This window comes from Psammomys obesus, unplaced genomic scaffold (assembly GCF_907164565.1).
Source record: "Psammomys obesus unplaced genomic scaffold, mPsaObe1.curated_primary_1811, whole genome shotgun sequence".
Lineage (NCBI taxonomy): Eukaryota > Metazoa > Chordata > Mammalia > Rodentia > Muridae > Psammomys > Psammomys obesus.
The window spans coordinates 5,670,035-5,690,349 of NW_026596040.1; positions in this window are offsets into that span (position 1 = coordinate 5,670,035).

Here is a 20,315-nt window from a genome sequence, read left to right on the forward strand (position 1 = left end):
AGCGAGTGAAACCTGAGGTCAGGCTTGCTGCAGGATGCTAAGTATACAGTGTCATACACGAAATGCGCAAGGCCCCACTACTATTATTTTTCTAAAGAAACATAGTGTCATATAGTTGTTTTTAAACCTGTAGATTATCACCACTCTCTCCTCCATCAGAAAAGCATCTTTGTGCGGTGGATAGTGGTTAATAGAGATTAACAACTGGTAAAAGTTCTGAGACTAAGTGGTTGTGGGGTGTTCAGTTCTAAATGATTCTGAATGGTTCGGTTCTAATATAAGACACGTTCCATTCCTAAGAATGCTCAGGGAGCATTGTGTAATGGAAGAAGGGGTGGGGGGGCTGTGTAAGAGGCAGTGTTTTCGAAAGATGACCATAAAATGGGGTTTTCTGAATATGACAAAGCCATTGCACTCCTGAATTCCCAGCAGCTGTGTTTGTTGACGTATAACCTGCACAAGATCAAAGCAGTTGACATTCCGGCACAGACAGGAAAGGCACTCACTAGGACCCACTCCTAACTGAGGAGCTATTGGCAGTTGATGGTGCCTTTAGCAGAGTCAGTCTTCTTCAGAGGTGTTACCCAAGGCAGGTTTCCTATGTTCCAGTGGATAGTACCCTGTACCTATGTGCCTATAGGATCACTAATTATACTCAGTGAGTTATCAGAAGGAAAGGGGGCAGGCAGAGAGAAAGAGAGAGAGAGAGAGAGGAGAGAGAGGAACCTTAAAATCAGGAAGGGAGCACAGGAGTACTGGGAGGGTCTGAAAGGATAAAGATTTTGTGCAAATCTTTAAAAAATTTCATCAGAACCCCCAATTTGTGTATATAGTCATCTCAGAATCCTGGCTACTAGTGAAAAATAAATCTTCATATGCCTCACTGTACTGAAATATTCCCGGTTTAAGTACTGGAAGTTAATAATATTGTTTTAACTTAATGCTTGTATAAATATTACCTTTCTCAAAAGTAAGAAACTGCATTCATTTCTGAGCTAATATTAGCAGGAAAATAAGATCACCTAAATTAGTCTTTCTTGCTGTAATCAGCTGTCTTCCTCATTTTCTGTACACAGAGATGTAATAACATGGAATGCAAAACTCATTGTGCTAAGGTTTGATAAAATGAAGAAAGTCAAGTACCGTGTTCTATTTTTCAACTTCCACATTTTTTGTTAGTTAATTATTTTCTTTGACAATGTCACACGTATGCATAAGGGACAAGGCCTTTACCTCCCCTTGTACTCCCATCCCTATAAATTTCTTTCTCTCATTTATGTCCATTTGGTTTTTGTGTGTGTGATGACCTACGGAGTTTACCTAGGGCTGTCTGTGTGGTCATCAATTTGGAGCTATCCTTTGGAGCCTGGTGCGTTCAGCAGCAGGTACAAGACTGATGACAATGACTCCCTATGTCCAAGAATCTATCAATAACTAGTAGTTCAGGAGTAAGAGGTAGGGTTCCATAAGGTCCTCCCCAACTGAAACTGTGCAGAGGGTCAGCCTTCTGCAGACCACTGCAGGTAACTGCAGTTGTTGTGAATTCATATTTGTAGAGATTAAGTAAATAGGAAGATATTTCATAGTACTCCACCCTGTTTTATGGCTCTTGCATCCTGCCCTTTCTTCCATAAAGCCTCTTATGCCTTAGAGGATGTGCAATAAATTTCTTGTTTGGTGCTAAGCCCTCAACCATTAGTTATTCTCAGCGTTTTGAGGAGCCATGAGTCTCTACATTCGCCAGGATTCACTACAAAAAGAAGCTTTTCTGATTAAGCCCAATAGCTTTTATCTGTGGGCATAAACATACATATTTATAGTGCAGTTTGATGCCATATCACTTAGTTAAAACAACAGTAATAAGTTGTTTCTTTGGGCCTAGTGCCTTTTTAGGCATGGGCTGTTAACGAGGCTTTCAATACTAGGAATGGGCTCCCTCCTAGAGAGCAAGAGGCAAACCCAATCGGAACAATTGGTTACCTTCATAACAGTCATGAGATTGTTGTACAAGTACACATACATTACCTGGAAGGTTGTCATAGCCGGGTCACTGTCGTCATAGCCAGGTAAGAACAATTTTTTTCTCCCCCAGCAGCCCGAATGACACCTTGAAATCTGGCTGTCAGAGTAAAACTTTCGGGCCTAGCATGCTTTCTCTATATCTCACACTTCCATTCACTCCAGAGAAAGGCTTTCATGAGAATAGATTTTGACTGTGCATATAAACGTAGATATTTTGAAGGGCTATTGGAGGCCATGTTAGTTTAGTTAAATAATAGTAATGTGGGTGCTGTCTTTATTAATAGAGCCCCTGATTCTTGTAGGCAATGAAGAGAACTAGTTAAAGCCTGTGTGGTTTGGGGCCTGCAGCCTCCCTGAACAGTTCCTATGGAAGTATCTAACAACTGGGCCAGTACAATTTTCTTGAAACATTAATAAAATTATGTATGTGCATCAAGGAGGACATATCTAATAAAATTTGGGTGATCTGGAAAGATGGATGTAAATAGTTATAACCACCCTCCTCCTGTATTTGAGCAAGAGATATGCCCATCCAGAGAAAGAGAGAAATCAGACAGTCAAATAGGCGAAAATGGGGCTTAGAAACTGAGTCAGGTGGTATCTAGGTTAACCTGGGGCTTAGCATGTGATCTCAACAAAAGGAGTAACAGTATTTGATTGGTGTTTGCTCTGTGACGTTTTTCATATTTATATACTTTGGCTAGTCTTGTCCCGGTGCCCTTACATCTGTCTTTTTTGGTTTTTCAAATGTAAAGTAGTCTCTCCCACTTCAGGGTACATAATTGATCCTAGTGAACTTTTCCTACCTCAAGGTTGTTTATCTTAGAGTATGCCTAATTGGCTTCTGTTCTGTGAAAGCATAATGAGGGATAACTTTAAGTACATATCTCTCTATATATCTCATTTTCCATAAAGAATTCGAACATCTCAAGGTTTGAAGACTTCCAAATGGTAGAAATAAAAAGTAGACAAGAATAGATGTTTCTATCTGATGCTTAACCCTCTATCCTCCATTTATGAGAAGGAAAAACAAGTGATCCATAAACTTTTCTACATTTGAAAGGATGATCAGTAAGTTACATTGAAAGTTGATTGCAGGACTTTTGGGACACACAAAGGACACCAACATTTCCCCCGAGAACTTTTGGGCTCCAAGCGAAGTTCCATTTCAGGGTTATACTAGTTATGTGTCTTGTTAACTCAGTTCACCCCCTTGAAGGTCAGTTCAAAATTACCTGTCATGCTTTCGATATTAAATGTTTCCCAAAAATGCATATGTTGAAGGTTTGATCCGAAATTCAGAAGTTGGGCATTTGGAAGATGACTGGACCAAGAGGTTATTTGCACGTTCAATGGAAAATTTTATGGATGAGTTCCTAATTGAATGAACTATTGGGAAATGGTGGAAACTATTGGCAGTGGGACTTGGTTGAAGGAGTCGGGCTGCTGGGAGGATTCTTCTCAGAGTGTAATTTTCTTCCAATCTCTCTTTCTCTGTTTGTCTGCTTCCTGTTAATCTCAGAAGGGAATTAACAGCCTCCTTTATGACAAGTCCCTGCCGCTTGATTTCCTGCCTCACTTCTGCAATGGAGCCAGCTAACCATGGACTCAAAATCTCTAACAAAGTGAATGTAAGTAAATCCAAATGAATCTTTCCTTGTTGGATTGTTTTTCTCAGGAATTTTGTCACAGCGATGAAAAGTGACTAACTCACTCTCAGAACTGTCCTCACCAATAAATTGATCTCGCCATAGTGAAAATTATCCCTTAGCCTTGTTTATCACCTGAGATTGATCCCTACTTCCTTAAGAAATCAATGGTTGACCATGTATATTAAGGAGACCTGACTCTGTCCCAGTCTCTGTCTGCCTTAGAGATATTGAGAGAGAACACTTCATAAAGGGTCCTTAGGTTAGAACAATTTATTCCTGTTTCTCTATTAGAATTTAGCATTCTTGATACAAATCTCTCAAAAATATTGCTGAAAATAATTTACATTTTTGTCTACTTCCTCCATGCTGGGATTATTATCATTTTATTCTGGCTTGAGCCTATACATGTCAGCCTTGCTTTCATAATCGCTGAATTAAAACATTCCACTGTCCTGTTGTGTCTGGTAAACACTGTTTCCCTCAAGTCACCCATCACTTCCGGCTCTTACGGTCTTTCCACCCTTTCTTTCATGATGATCCCTGAGCCTTGTCAGGAAGAGCTGTGATGAGCACACCCACTTAGGGATAAACACGTGACAGTCTTTTCTGCTCAGTGCTTTGACCAGTCGGGGTCTCTTAATTACTGTCCACTGCAAGGAGAAGCTTATCTGATAAAGGCGGTACTGATAAAGGCAGTATGATAGAAAGCCTTCTTCAGGAGTCGTTCTGATTCTATGTCCATTTAGCAGAATAATGTTGGGTTCTCCCCCTAGGACCTGTGACCTATATAACCATAGTTTCTTAGTATCATTAGTGCCAGTTATGGCTCCAGATCTTGAAGTGATCCTTAGAGCCAACCAGAAAGTGGCTATAATTGCCATAGCAATTGTTATACTGTTGTGACAGTGGGAATAGCTTGTCAGATCAATTGTTAAAGGGAATTTTAACTTCAATGCTACTTAAACATTAGTATTTTTGTGATACATACAAGATAAAAGAAATTAAAGATTAAATAATTTCATATTTTCCTTTTCAGCAACATAATATGAACAATTAAAATAATATTTACTTCGATTTTAATTGCAAAAAGAAATCATGCAAATATAACTGTGTCTCAGTATTTTTATTAATTTTTATTTATTAATCTTTAGGGTATTATTTATATCGTCTAAATATTACCTATACTGACAGTGAGAAAAGCTATAAAACAATTGTGTATGCTTTGATTTCTATGCTGAATAACTTCATTCCATTAAACGACTTACTTACAGACACACACAAAAAAATAAAAATAGAAAATTTTATAAAAGACAAGTAACTTCTGATGTATGATGCCTGAGGAAAAGTCTATATGGTTTGCCAAAACCATGACTTGATAAGTGTATTTTTCCTAGTCAGAGAGGCAGAATAGCCACGTTAATTTTTAGAGACGCAGCTGATAGAGACATGATTCAGTCTCTTGCAGTAGATCCTAACCCAGCTAAATGTAGTAAGGGTAGAGAGGTAGAAGCACGATCAGAGAACTGTGAATATGCGAGAGCAGTTGACAAATTACAATAGTACAATGCTGATCTTCCCTTTGAAGATAATTTGCCCTAATGTTTAGCTGGGCTCCTTCATGCATAGTGTTTAAGATGACTCTTCAGAAGCTCTGTTTACATCCCCATCTTATGCTGCAAGGAGAAGGTACCAAAAGATACCAGCTCCTAAGCTCTCCCGCTTTTCTCTCTTGGTTACTGTGCCTCCAATCTGTACCCTTCATAGTGGCTCTTTCTTCCAATTCAGAATTCTACTCTTTGTGATAAGGAAGCAGTATCAAACAGGTGCTGAAGACAGTTGCTTGACTGCAGTTATCAGTAGTCCTGGAAGGGCTGAATATCTACGTCAGATTCAGAAAGATGAAGTTTGCATGTTTGCTGTCGTATGCAGAATCTGCATCATGTATATCACATATGGCACAGGACTTCCCATTGGCAGTGTGTGGGCATGGAGAATTGCTGCTGGTGGGAAGGTATGCGTTTTTCTCCTTTCCTAGGCCTTGCACTTCCTTCCTGCACTGTCTCACAGATCCACCATGTTCTTTCATTTTCTTCCCTTTCATGTTTACTTAAAAGGATTCTGATTCAACAGAGTGAACAATAGCTTTTACCTGTCTCTGGACCCATCACCACAGGTGCTTCATCTTCATCTGGGACCTTGACCCTTTACCTTTAGCAAAAGTGAGTCATGTTCTTCAGAAGTTCCAAAACCAGTCAAGTATTAATCTTTGTATAATGTCCTTTTAAATTTCAATTTTGAAAGGGTTTGAAACATGTAACATCTCTCTCTCCTTCTCTCTCTCTCTCTCTCTCTGTGTGTGTGTGTGTGTGTGTGTGTGTGATGAAATCATATGGGTGCTCTTTGGCAGGAGAAAGGATACAGTAGAAGAAGAAAGAAAAACAGCCAGAATTGGAGGGTGAATATGAGCAAAGCACATGATATGAAGATGTCATGATAAAACCTATAATTTCATGCTAATTTTAAAAATGATGATAAGTAACATAGAGGTAGAGACAGAGATGGAAATGGCAAAAGAAAAATAATGAGGCTAGAAAATAAGGAATAGAACAGAGGGGAACTTCTAAACATTTATCGTAGTCAGATAACTTCACATGTCCTATTGATTTTATGTTTTCTTAAATCATTCACTGTTCCACAGAAACAAATAATTTGTGCATTGCAGTTTGAATAATTTCTTTCATTATTTCATTAACCTTATGGTTTTTATTCCATTTTTTCTTTTTCCTTTTGTTATTATCATTTATTGCAATTTATTCCATTTGTATCCCGGCTGTAGCCCCCTCCCTCTTCTCCTCCCAATCCCACCCTCCCTCCCTCATCTCCTCCCATGCCCTTCCCCCAGTCCAGTGATAGGGGAGGTCCACCTCCCCTTCCATCTGACCCTAGCCTATCAGGTCTCATCAGTACTGGCTGCATTGTCTTCCTCTGTGACCTGGCAACGCTGCACCCCCCCACCCACCCAGGGGGAGGTGATCAGAGAGCCTGACACTGAGTTCATGCCAGAGAAAGGCCATGTTCCCCTTACTTGGAGACTGAGTCTATGGGCTACATGTGAGCTGGGGTTTTAGGTCCTCTCCATGCATTGTCCTTGGTTGGTGTATCATTCTCTTCAGGGTCCCCAGGGCTCAGTTTTTATGGCTGTGTTGGTCTCCTTTTGGAGCTCCTGTCCCCTCCAGGTATTTCTATCTCTGCCTTCTAGGAAGACCTGATCTGAAAAATAATTTGTCTTGTATAAGATCACATAGTTGTTCTTCTACATTCTCCACTCTCCCTGGATAAGCTGAGAAGCCAAATTCCCAAACAGCAATTCAAGACTCACTTAGGAAATACTTGCCAGAAACAACTCCCAGTTTCAGAAAATTATTTTCTTTTGTATTTTGTAAAACTGAGGTTCATATCTATGTCTCTTGATGTCAATCCTAGGAATCACAGAACATTCTTGGTACTTCAAGCAAAATGACTTAGTGCAGAGAATCAGTTACAATAAACTCAGAAAGTTAGAACAAAAGAGAAAAGGCTGGGGCTCAAAACTAGAAGCTTCTATTGAATCTGGACTAAGGCCTAGCAGCACTTGGCATCTGTCCAGTGAAGGTGCTGAGACTGCATCCTTGCATTTGAGTAGAAATGCAAAAGTTTGTGCTGCTGCTGCTGCTGCTGACAATGATTTTTTCTACCGTGGTATGTGCAATACTGCAACTGGGCATAGATTTCGGCTATGCTCCTACTGGCACTGCTGCCCTGTCTTGGTGTACCACAGACAACAGAAAATGAAATGACTTTCTTTTTCCTCTTTTCACTATGTGTAGTTTTAATCTCCACTGTCAAGGGAACCTGGGAAATATAGTTTGCAGGTTCCCATTTCTGCCAGTTTTACAGAAAAAAAAAAAAAAAACTTAACCAAACAAACACCCACAACCACACTAAAGAAAGAATCTAGGCTGACAACCTGTAGACAGATAATCAACAAAGCTCGTCTTTTGGTGGAATAGTGCTCAGCCATCTCCCTTCTAGCCTCATTTAAACTTCATTCAATAACAATAATGATGATGTCATGCTTTTATGTAGTATGATGAATAAATTTGCATGTAAGCCAAAATGCTCCATTATAAATATTCTTTATTTTAAATACTAAATTTTAAAATTGCTGGAAAGGATCATCCTGAGTGAGTTGACCCAGAAGCAAAAAGACACTCACGGTATATACTCACTCATATAAACATACAACATAGAATAAACCCACTAAAAGCTGTACATCTAAACAAACTAAGCAAAAGAGAGGACCCTAACTAAAATGTTCAATCCCCATCCTGAAAGGCAAAGAGGATGGACATCAGAAGAAAACGAAAATAGGAAACAACCTCGGAACCCGCTACAGAGGGCCTCTGAAAGCCAGAAGAAAACAGGAAACAACCTTGAAACCTGCCACAGAGGGCCTCTGAAAGCTTCTGCAGTATAGACTGTCAAAGCAGATGCTGAGCCTGATGGCCAACTGATGGGCAGAGTGAATGGAATTTTATGTAAGAAGTGGGAAATAGTAAGAGCTGGAGGGGACGGGAACTCCACAAGCAGAGCAACAGAACAAGATAATTTGAACACAGGGAACTTCCCAGAGACTCATATTCCAACCAAGGACTATTCGTGGAGATGACCTGGAACCCCTGCACAGGTGTAGCCCATGGCAGTTCAGTGTCCAAGTGGGTTACATAGTAATGGGAAGAGGGACTGCCTCTGACATAATCTGATTGGCCTGCTCGTTGATCACTTCCCCCTGAGGGGGGAGCAGCCTTACCAGGCCGCAGTAGAGGACAAGGCAGCCACTTTTGATGAGAACTGATAGACTAAGATCAGAAACAAGAGGAGAACCTCCCCTATCAGTGGACTTGGGGAGTGGCATGCATGCAGAAAGGGGAGGGAGGGTGGGATCGGCAGGGCAGGAGGGAGGGGCTTATGGGGGGATACAAAATGAATAATGTGTAATTAATAAAAAAAAGTATTAAAAAAATAATAAAAATTAAAAAAATAGTAAAATTAAAAAAAATTGCTTATTTCCCCATGTATAATTTCTGATATAATATTAAGTAGAAAAAGGTGGAGAATAAATAAGAAATGATTGATTAGCACAAATAAGTGTAACCAAAAGGGCCAGAAAAATCATGTGCAATTGCCCCCTGCCACCATCATCATTCCTATGATAAGTGTTAATAGATCATGAGACTATGGTGATATTCAAATTTTCTTCTTCTGCTACTCATTCCATGTTCCCTATGACCATGAGTAGACTCTCATCTGGTTGACATTCTTTACCTGTTAGGATAATTCAACACTTAATTTGTAAAGAGTATTAGTCTTTTTTGTTCAGTTTCTATGGTTTTCCACTAACATTTTATTAAAGTTTTTTTTTCTTTTATTTATTTTCATCTCATTATTGGTGTTTTGCCTGCATATATGTCGTGTGAGGGTTAAGCCTCTGGAATTGGAGTTAAATATAGTTGTTAGCTGCCATGTGGGTGCTGGGAATTAAACCTGGCTCCTCTGAGCCATTTTTCCAGCTCCCTCCACCAACATTTATTATTGAAAAAAATCATGAGCTTCTCAGGAACCACCTGAGTTTTAAACATAATCTACCCTGTCCAATTGTGTAAGACATTCTATTTTTCCCTAGTAACAGTCATCAATTACCTTGTTTTGAATTGTTTGTTGCTTTGGTGACAGGAAAATTCCAAAATGGACAAACAACAGTACTGGCTCCAAGATCAATAGAACTACCATGCCATGTGACAGAAACATTCTCTCTTTGAAATTCAGACCCTGAAAGAAACAGAACTTGAATTCTGAAGGACAGAACGATGTAATCATTCAGAGTGATCTTTAGGTATGTTCTGTCTCTCAATCCCTATTTGTGTGGATTTTAACAATGACAGAAACAGCAACAGATTTTAATGAGTGGTTTGAAGCACAAGCCATACCTTTTAGAACAGCATCAGATCTTTAGAGGATGTTCTCAGCTAGAAAGAGGTTCTGGTTTTTAGTAGTTCATTCATATTATTTTATTCATAGGCATGAGACCTATGTTATGGGAAGATAAGTGAATTTCATAGACATACAGTCACTGGCATGCTTTAGTTTCTATGGAATAAGTTATTGATCAGTAGTTTCAAGAACCCAAGTAATGCCCTAAAATATCTGTTCATAATCTCTGAGCATCTAAATACATTGTGAAAAGAAGGGGGTTTCATATGGGATGGGGAGGGAGTCTTGGATGTTCTGGTTACTTCAGTGATGTCATACGAGCATTCTTAAAAGAGGGAGAAAAAGAATTGTCAAACTAAAAAAGAAAGGAGGTGGTACAAAAACCAGAACAGATATCAGAGTGAAGAAGCTAAAGGCTACAGGTGGGACAAATGAAGACAGTAAAGGCAAAGCAATAGACTCTTCCCAGACTCCCCAGGGAAGCCAGACCTGACTACACTTTGACTACTTGAACTTCAATAAATGGCAACCAACTTAGTCTTCTCATCTCTAGAATGTTAAGGGAATTAATTTTATGCTGCTGTAGGCCTTCTAAGTGTGTGTATCACACTTATTGTGCTAACACAATAGCAACAATAGGAAACTAGCACAGCAACTGTGTTATCCTGAACATCATAACACCAAACCAGGGCTCCTAGTGCACCCCGGGAAGTTACTGCATACAAGAATGTTAATGCCACTTCCCAGGAAGATTGTCTCCCACAAATCCCTGCCCTTTCCAGTATGGCAGAGATCAAAGCAAAGTCAAATCCCTCAGGTAGGATGCTGTCACAGGAGTGTTTGCCACTGTTTGCCACTAGATGTGAGATATTCATTGGTGATGGGAGCCACATCACGCCTGGCAAACTTTATGTTATTTGAACCAATTAACAACTCTCATCTTTATTTGCTGTGGGTGTTTTTAACTTTCTCTCATTGGATAATATCCAGAATGCCTTGGCAAAAAGATTTTTGATATCCAAACAACATATTTTATTTATATTGTTATTCAAAACATCTTCTGCAGTGGCTGTTCTTGCCTGAGTAATCACATAGAACAAAATATTCTTAAAATCCATCCTCATCTCGAAAAGTGTCAATATGCATTTTTCCTGGACTTTCCTTCTAACAAAGTCTCCAATAATATCCTTTCCAAGCTCATTAGGAGATAGCAAAAACATTGTAGTCATTGACCATGAAATAGCAAGTGAATAACTTGAGGCAATTCCCCAGAACAACAGTTCAAACAAATAAGCTACTAGAAGTTATTAGAAGTTACAAGTTCCTCTTTTTGTGCTATGTACCCCCCTCAAAAAAAAACTGTTCTAAATATGGCTGTAATGCTGAATTAATGCATTTGTAGCTTAATTCCCACAAAACACAAAGCTACAAAGTGTGTAGACAGGATTTATTAACTTCTTTTTACTCTACATAGAGAATTCTACATGGGGCTATGGGTGTGTCCTTAAGGGAAGTGTATCAGTGTTCTAGGAGTGTTCATGGATTCTAAGCATCTAACATTGCCAGACATGATCTCATCCCTAGATCAAACCTGAAAGCAATTGTGTGTACCATTTCGCTAGTGGGAACATCTTGCTTGGCATAATAGCAGTGTAGCCCACAGGGTCCAACTAAGTAGTACTGTTGGTGATTTCCTCTTCCCCCAGCAACTTGCAAGGCAACTTCTGACACCATGGGATCTGGAAAGCAGTGAGAAATCTCCAGGTAGGTCTCAACTTATTTTTTACATGTTCTATGTAGTATTTTTCAGCAGTAGGACCTTATCATTTAGTTCTGATGAGCAGCCAAGAGCAGTGACAGTATTCTTTATTATTTTTTCTGTGGAAGCAGCTAAAGGTCATCTATAGTTAGCAATTATTAGAGAGGTACCCGACACCTGGCACTATGATTTTCTTTAATAATTTTATGACATGACCTCCAGGAGTATATTTTCCATTAGTGCAAGTTATTTTTATTCAAACTCTAACTGTTGATTAAAGTTTTATAGTCACGAGTCGTTGAAGAGTTTTCTTATTTACTTCCTTGTATATCTTCTGTGACTTTCCCCAAAAATTCCCAGCTGTGGCAGACCCTTGTAGCATGTGTGAATGAGTTTTTCCATTCTCATTCTTCAGGAATGCTTTCATGTTTTCCAGTTGCTCTGATAACTCAGTGAAATAGTCTGAGGTTAATATCATATGTATTACATGAAGCCTTTTTTGCAAAAGTGGTCAAGATATCTGAAGACTCATCAGAGTTCTAGTCTGATGCTGGTTGAAGGAGTCAACAGCTAAGGAGATACAATATAATGATGTTAGCAATGTCCAACGTAGAATGAAAGATTCCATTTCTTGTATTGACTACTGAAGAGATCACTGTTAGGGTACAACAGTGAGGCTCAAACACGTTTGGAAAGCACCTATGATCTTCCATTGACTTCATTTTACTTCATACACAGCCACAATTCTCTCTTTCTTATCAGCAAAATGTCTAAAGACATTTACTGAAGACATTAAATGTATGACATTCTTACTTTTATTTTTTTTAAGTTTATTCACTTTACATCCCTATCACAGCCCCTTTCCTAGTCTCATTCCTGTCCCACCCTTCCGCTTCTCCCCCAACCCCCTTCCCTAGTCCTCAGAGAGAGGACTGACCCCACCCTATCAAGTCTCATCAGACCTGCCTGCATCCTCTTCCTCTGTGGCCTAGGAAGGCCACCCCACCAGGAATAAGTGATCAAAGAGTAGACAACAGAGTCCATGTCTGAGACAGCCCCCCACTCCCCTTACTAGGAAACCCTCATGAAGACTGAGTTGCCTAAAGGCTACATTTAAGCAGGTCTTACATCCTCTCCCTGCATGATCCTTGGTTGATGTATCAGTCTCTTCAGGTCCCCCTGGGCCCAGATTTGTTGGCTCTGTTGGTCTTCTTGTGGAGCTCCTGTCCCTTCTGGTTCCTTCTGCCCCCTACTCTTCCATAAGACTGCCTGTGCTCTGCCCAAAGTTTAGCTGTGAGTCTCAGCATCTGCTTTGATCAACTGCTAGGTCAAGTCTTTCAGAGGACATATATAGTAGGCTTCAGTCCTATTTCCTTTCTTCAAACACTTCTGGTGTCTATTCTCTTTGCCCTTCTGAATGAAAATTAAGCATTCTCTCTAGGGTCCTCCTTGTTATTTAGCTTTTTTTGGTCTGTGGATTGTAGTATGGTTATCCTGTATTATATGGCTAATATCCGCTTATAAGTGAATGTATGCCATGCTTGTTTGGTTTTAGCAAAATTTATTTAAATAGGTTATCTTTACTCCATTCTTCCTTTCTCATTCATTCTTCAATTCATCCATGGTAACATTCTAGTTTGATCATTATTTCTCTGAAATTGTTCTTGGCTTTGTCCTTAGTGATTTCTCTGTAAGGCTTGTATCTTCCAGACTTTTGTAAATTTCTCAGGAGCATTAAGCCTCACTGACTACTCACTCTTTTTAAAACATGATGTTCTGTAGCATGTCCTTCATGATTTCATACTGTTGTTACTTTCTACACATTCAACAGCTCAATCTTTTCATATCCTATTTATGTGATCAAGACTGTTTATTCATCCACGATCAGTGCAGCTATGTTCATCTGTGGCTTTAAATACTACAGACATGCTAAAGAATTCCAAATTTGTGTCTCTGTGTATTCTACCCTGCACCCAGGCAGATAGCCAATTGCCTTCTTTGTGTCTCCACACCAGACAATGAAACATTATCAATGTAACCTTTGTTGCCTGTTTTCTACTCTCAATGTATTTCTCTGTGATTCAGCCATATGATGTTGGCTCAAACCTAAAGACAGTCTTAATTATTCTTAATCTTTCATCAGTTATTCAGTGTATCCAAATCTTAGTAAGTCCTATAGCTTTTATATCCAAAAATACATTCTTAATATTTCTTTCATCGCCAAAGTCAATCCTCATTATATACTGTCTGTAGTTTTAAATAAACCAACTGCCTTTTAACTGGTATTATTTACCTTTTATGTGATCTATTCTTCAAGCTAATATTTATTTGTAAAAATATTATATTATTTACTCCTAAAAATTCTCATGAGTTTTTTGTTTTGTTAAGGATCAAATCTAATGTTGAGACCACAGTATACCAAGTTCTACGTGATAAGCCTCCCTTACTCTTCTGCCTTATCTCCTGTTCCAATGTTGCCTTTCCCTGTACTCATCTGGCTCCATACATAATGTTCTTGGTTCTTGTTTCTTCTACCTTACGAACGTATTTCTATTTTCCTAGAAGTTTGTTTCATGAATCTCTCCAAGGCTGGCTTAGCTGTTATTTATGTTTCTTTTCAAGAATGGGCTTCTTGCCATTGCACTTCTGATAACCCCAGTTAATGCTGCAACATCTTTGTTTCAATTTCAGTCATCTATGCCATGTATCATTGATTATTTGTTCATGACTCAATGGTCCTGTTTAACCAGGCTTTGCAGGGATGGCCTATCTACTGCATCCTGTGGCACCTGAGGTCATTTAGAAAGTCACTGAGGTTGTTTTTAAATGACCCTGCTCACCAGTCTGTGAGTTTTCAGAGTGACTCTATTGGAAGGCCTGAGTTTTCCCCATAGGACACTTCCATCAGTCAGGCAGCTCAGGTTTGGATAGGATGAGAATAGAAAGTACAAGTTCCTTGAGGTGTTTTTTGAAACTGAACATCTGTCACCTCAACTACATTCTTTTGGTAAAAGTCTGTCACAGAGCTAAGGAAGATGTAGGGTAGGAAATAAAGTTCTACCTCTTGATGGAAGTTGCTACAATAACTTTTGTCTATTGTAGAGTAATTTTAATCCAGCAACACAGCTACTTTGGCTGGAATACTGACACACCCTTAGCACACACCTTTATCCCAAACAATGAAGGTAAAGCACTCATGTTTGAAAGTGACATCTAACTGAGAGATAGACAAAGTGACAAATCAGAGAAAGATTTGACAGAATGAGTCAGGATAGGGATATGCTCAATTCTCACTAGAAGAGACAGGAAAAGGAGGATTTAGAGAGAGACAGAGGGAGAGATAGAGATAGAGATAGATAGATAGATAGATAGATAGATAGATAGATAGATAGATAGAATAACCAAGACACAGTTAAAGTAGAATGAGCCAGAGAGTGAGAAGGAGCCAGAAGACTAGAACAGGTTGCTAGAGTTAGAGGCTTAGAAGTGTTATTTAGTAAAAAACAAAACAAGGGATTATTTCAATCTTCTTGTATCTGTTGAGGCTCACTTTGTGACCAACCATATGGTCTATTTTGGAGAAGGTTCCATGAGGTGCTAAGAAGAAGGTAAATTCTTTTGTGTTTGGGTGTAAGGTTCTGTAAATGTCTGTTAGGTCCATTTGAAACATGACTTCTGTCAGAGACATTGTTTCTTTGTTTAATTTCTGTTTTGTTTTCCTGTCCTTTGTTGAGAGTGGGGTGTTGAAGTCTCCCACTATTAATGTGTGGGGATCTATATGTGGTTTAAATTTTATCACTGTTTCTTTTACAAATGTGGGTGCCCTTATATTTGGGGCATAGATGTTCAGGATTGTGATGTCTTCCTGGTGGAATTTTCCCTTGATGAGTATGAAGTGTCCTTCCCCATCTCTTTTGATTAATTTGGTTGAAAGTCTATTTTATCAGATATTAGAATGGCTACTCCTGCTTGCTTCTTGAGTTCATTTGCTTGGAAAGCTGTCTTCCAGTCCTTTACCCTCAGGTAATGTCTATCTTTGTGACGTAGGTGTGTTTCTTGTATGCAACAGGTTGCTGGGTCTTGTTTATACATCCATTCTGTTAGTCTGTGTCTTTTTATTGGAGAATTGAGTCTAGGAATAGCACTTCCTCAAGATCCAGCCATACTACTCGTAGGCATATATCCAAAAGAAGCTCAACTACACAATAAGGACATTTGCTCAACCGTGTTTGTAGCAGCTTTATTTGTAATAGCCAGAAGCTGGAAACAACCTAGATGCCCCTCAACTGAAGAATGGATACAGAAATTGTGGTACATCTACACAGTGGAATATTACTCAGCAATGAAAAATAAGGAAATCATGAAATTTGCAGGTATTTGGTGGGAACTGGAAAGGATCATCCTGAGTAAGCTGTCCCAGAAGCAGAAAGACACACACAGTATATACTCACTCATATAGACATATAATACAGGATAAACCTACTTAAATCTGTACATCTAAAGAAACTAATCAAGAGGGAGGACCTGACTATGCTCAATCCCCATCCCGAAAGGCAAAGAGGATGGACATCAAAAGAAGAAGAAAACAAGAAACAAGTTAGGAACCTGCCACAGAGGGCCTCTGAAAGGCTCTGCCCTGCAGACTATCAAAGCAGATGCTGAGCCTTATGGCCAACTGTTGGGCAGAGTGCATGGAATCTTATGAAAGTAGTGGGAAATAGTATGATCTGGAGAGGACAGGAACTCCACAAGGAGAGCAACAGAAGCAGAAAATTTGAACACAGGGGTCTTCCCAGAGACCCATACTCCAAGCAAGTACCATGCATGGAGATAACCTAGAACCCCTGTACAGATGTAGCCCATGGCAGTTCAGTGTCCAAGTGCCTTCCATAGTAATGGGAAGAGGGACTGCCTCTGACATAAACTGATTGGCCTGCTCTTTGATCACCTCCTTCTCAGGGGGGATCAGCCTTACCAGGCCACAGAAGTTGACAATGTAGCCACTCCTGATGAGATCTGATAGACTAAGATCAAAAGGAAGGAGAGGGGAACCTCCCCTATCAGTGGACTTAGGGAGGGGCATGAGTGAAGAAGGGGGAAGGAAGATGGGATTAGGGGAGGAGAAAGGGTTTTATGAGAGGATACAAAGTGAATAAATTATAATTAATAAAAGTTGAAAAAGTTAAAAACAAAACAAAACAAACAAACAAACAAAAAACTAAGAGAAGAGAGATTAAGTCAGCAGTCAGCTTGGAGAGCAGTTTGAGCCAGAACAGCCGAGTTGAACCAGCCAACCAGAGTTCAGAAAGAGCTAGAAAGGATGAGCTTATTCAGCAGTAAGTCTCAGAAGCTGAAAACATTCTAGGCCTAGATTAGATTGTAGGGAGACTAGAAGCTTCCAGGACTAGGCCTAGGTTAGCAGATGGAGGCAGGAAGCCTCAGAGATGACAATTGCATCAGGCAAATAAAAGTTACTTAATGTTTAATCTACCATGCCCCTTTTCTGTGTTCTACTGTCACTTTTATGACATCACCACACTTCTTTCCACTGTAGTTCTCAGCACTACCTGAACTATCTGTGTGTTTACTTTGGTAATGATTCTTCTCTTCCATTTGAATATGAGCTCCAAAAGGGTTGGCATCCCTCTCTGACTCAATGAACATGGAATCCACTCTGAACCGAGAATAGCATGTGGCCCACAGTAGGTGACCAGCATGTGGTGGCTGAGTGGATTAATGAGTGAGCGAGAAAGTGAGCTCAGAACACCTGGCCCAACAGCAGCTTTTGCCAGTCCTCATCATGATTTTGGATCATTTCCCTTCAGTGCTCATGCATATAGAACTTAGTGAGTATGTAAATAAATAATATGGATGTATGTAAATAAAAATATAAATGGGTATAGTATATCATGTAAAAATAAAAGAAAAAGGGCTAAATATTAGCGGATGAGGAAGTATATGTAGGTTATAAACAAAGTTATGAGAGAGTATCTAGAGCTAATTGATGTTTCTAAGTCTAATTTTGTCATGGATTTTTCAACTTTGAAAGTGCATAAAGATATACTCAATAGACCACCCCCGAGACAACCTTGGCACTTAGAGATCTCAGGTACCACGAAGAGGAGCAAGCACACAGGGGGAAATGGAAGAGAAAGAGAAACAGGCATAATGAAGACAGGCAGAACTGGAGACTTGAGCATTGTGAGGGACAGCCTGATTTGAGTAGCCTGTGATGCTGTCTTGGACCATGGTGGTGTCCTGGCCTGTGCAGCTAACAGAGCCACATCTGGGTCCATGGCCCTACAACAGCAGGGTTCTGTAGCTACCAAGGGCCAGGCAGATGTCCCTAGTAAGGGCCTGGAGACATGCTGATGTCTGAGGGCTCTGTAGAACTGGGCAGGGAGCTGCAGGTGAGCCAGCCACTGAAGGATAATACAAGGGGAAGTCCTCACCGGAGTGATAACCCATCTCCTCTGTGGTGGTAGGGGAGAAATACCATCCTCTCCTCTCTTCTCCCAGTCTCCCCTCACCACCTGCTGCCGGCAGGAGACTTGGCCTTAGGGTTATGAGAGAAGGAGATCTAGTCCTGCCCCTCACCAGCTGTAGGTCTTGGGAAAGTGGGCCCTACACCTGGCCTGGGCAGTATGGTAGAGCTGACACTGATGATGGGGGTGCAGGTGAACCAGTCTTGAGGGAGGGACTGTGGGACAGCTGGCCCTGCCTCTTGTCTGGTAGGTGGTGGCATGGATGAGGGAGAGGTACACTCCTCCTCTTCCTTGTCCTTTGCCATCTATGGCAGGCGAGAGTCCAGGGGTCATGAGAGTGGGAGAACTGGCTATATTCCTCACTGGCTGCAAAACAAGAGAGAGCAGGCCCAGCACCTCTCCTGGGCAGCAGGGTAGAGCTGGTCCTGGTAGTGGGAGTTGGGGGTGGGAAGTAGCTGGTTAGCTGGCCCTGAGGGCATGAGAGCAGGAGAGCCAGGAGGTCGACTAACCAGCTCAGATACCTCTCAGGCCCAGAACCAGGCCTTTGAATGGTCCCACCCCAACATCTATACCACTAACAGACAGCTGCAATGTGTGAAGGGGCTGGTCCTACAGATCCAAAACTGAAGGATCTCCATGACACAGGGGAACAATAGGATATCCAAGAGGAGTCCCAGTAAAGTTCTAGTATTTATAGAGTAGCATAAGCCAGAGGCATTGCAATGAATGAACATTGGCAATGAAAGAAGTGTGGACAAAAGAGTATACTGGCCAAAAAGCCATACCTGAGGAACTGATAGGCCATAGGTGTAAACCTACTACTATTGTTATGATTAATGGACATAGAATAAAACTGCTTGCTAAGATTATATATCCATATGGATAATTAGTGTGTTTCTCAGTCCTTATCAGAGGCTCCCAACCAAAGCACAGAGAACAAGTTTGTGTGAGTGTTCTGCCAGAAATGGGGCATGAATGTCGCACCTTCCTCTCCCAGGTACAGAAAACATGTAAGGGTGGCTGGAAAGCTTTTCTATTTATTTATTTATTTCTACGGATTTTTTATGTCTTTATTATATTCTTCCCTATCCCCCAAATCCCAGTTCTTCCCCCACTCCTATCCATATAACTTCATGGGTTTTCTCTGTCTTAAAAATAAGAGCAAAATAACTAAAACAAAATCAAAAGAAAAAAAGCCACTATAAAACAGAGTTTGATTTGTGTTGGCCAGCTGCTCTGAGCATGGGGCCTGTCCTGGGACTAGGACGGATATCCTCAGTATCACTCCTTTGAGGAAAACAGAGTTTCTTTCTCCCAGTAGATGGTGGAAAGATCTTTTTTTGTCTACACAAGATCAAGCCAATCAACATTCCAACATGAATATGGGAAGGTCACAGAACTACCCACCCCTAAACAAGGAGGTATTGACAGCTAATGGTTCCTAGAGGAAGGAAAGTCAATTTTCTTGAAGGGTAAGGTCTTTAGTAGGATGACAGCTCCCATGGACAGCGTGACACTCATGAGTATATGATGAGCACTAACTGGTCTCAGTGAACTGTTTTGTAAAAAGAAAAATCCATGAGGTTAGGAGAAGGAAACTTGAGAAAAGGGTACTCCGAAAGAATTGGGGCAACATAGATATTGTATTTAGAGCTGAGTTGGTAATATCAATATTCTTTACCCTTGAAGTTTTTGAAAAGGCCCTCCAAGTTCTGAAGGTTTTTTTCTTTCAGCCAATTTTCCTTCTTTGAATCATTCTTCATAGGTTTAAGTTTTATATTGAAGGTGTTGATAGTTTCTCTTTTAAATATGCTCTGGTTTATGAGACATTCCTTTTGGAATATAAGTACCACACATGGAGACAGAATCCACATGCCTGCCTCCTGATGGGCCCAGAAAGCAGAGCCATTTAAGATAGATTTGAGATTGGGACTTATATTTGCTTATAATTATAAAAACAAAACAAAAACAATTTTGTGTGTATGTGAACTTGCAGACTGGTCCAAGTAGATAGGACAACTTACAACACTCAGTAATCAAATCAACATTACCACCGCAGACTCATTTAATGTTTGGTGTCCTTCAAGTGTCCTCTAGCATCTCAGATAAGATGCTGGAAGCCATCTTGCATCCAAAACTTGAGTTAGCAAGGTGAGAGCTGTCAGGCTGGTTGGGCTGAGTCAGTTGCTAGACTACAGCATCCTCTAGTGGTAAGTATTCAGTTCCAAGGCAGGAATTCCGGAATATCACCAGAAGTGGGTAACCGGGCAACTGTGCTTTCCTAGTGTAGAAGGGCTCTGCCTTGGTTATTTCTGGCTCAATGGCTGACCCATTACCCACTGTATTACATACTCTGACACAGCCTCA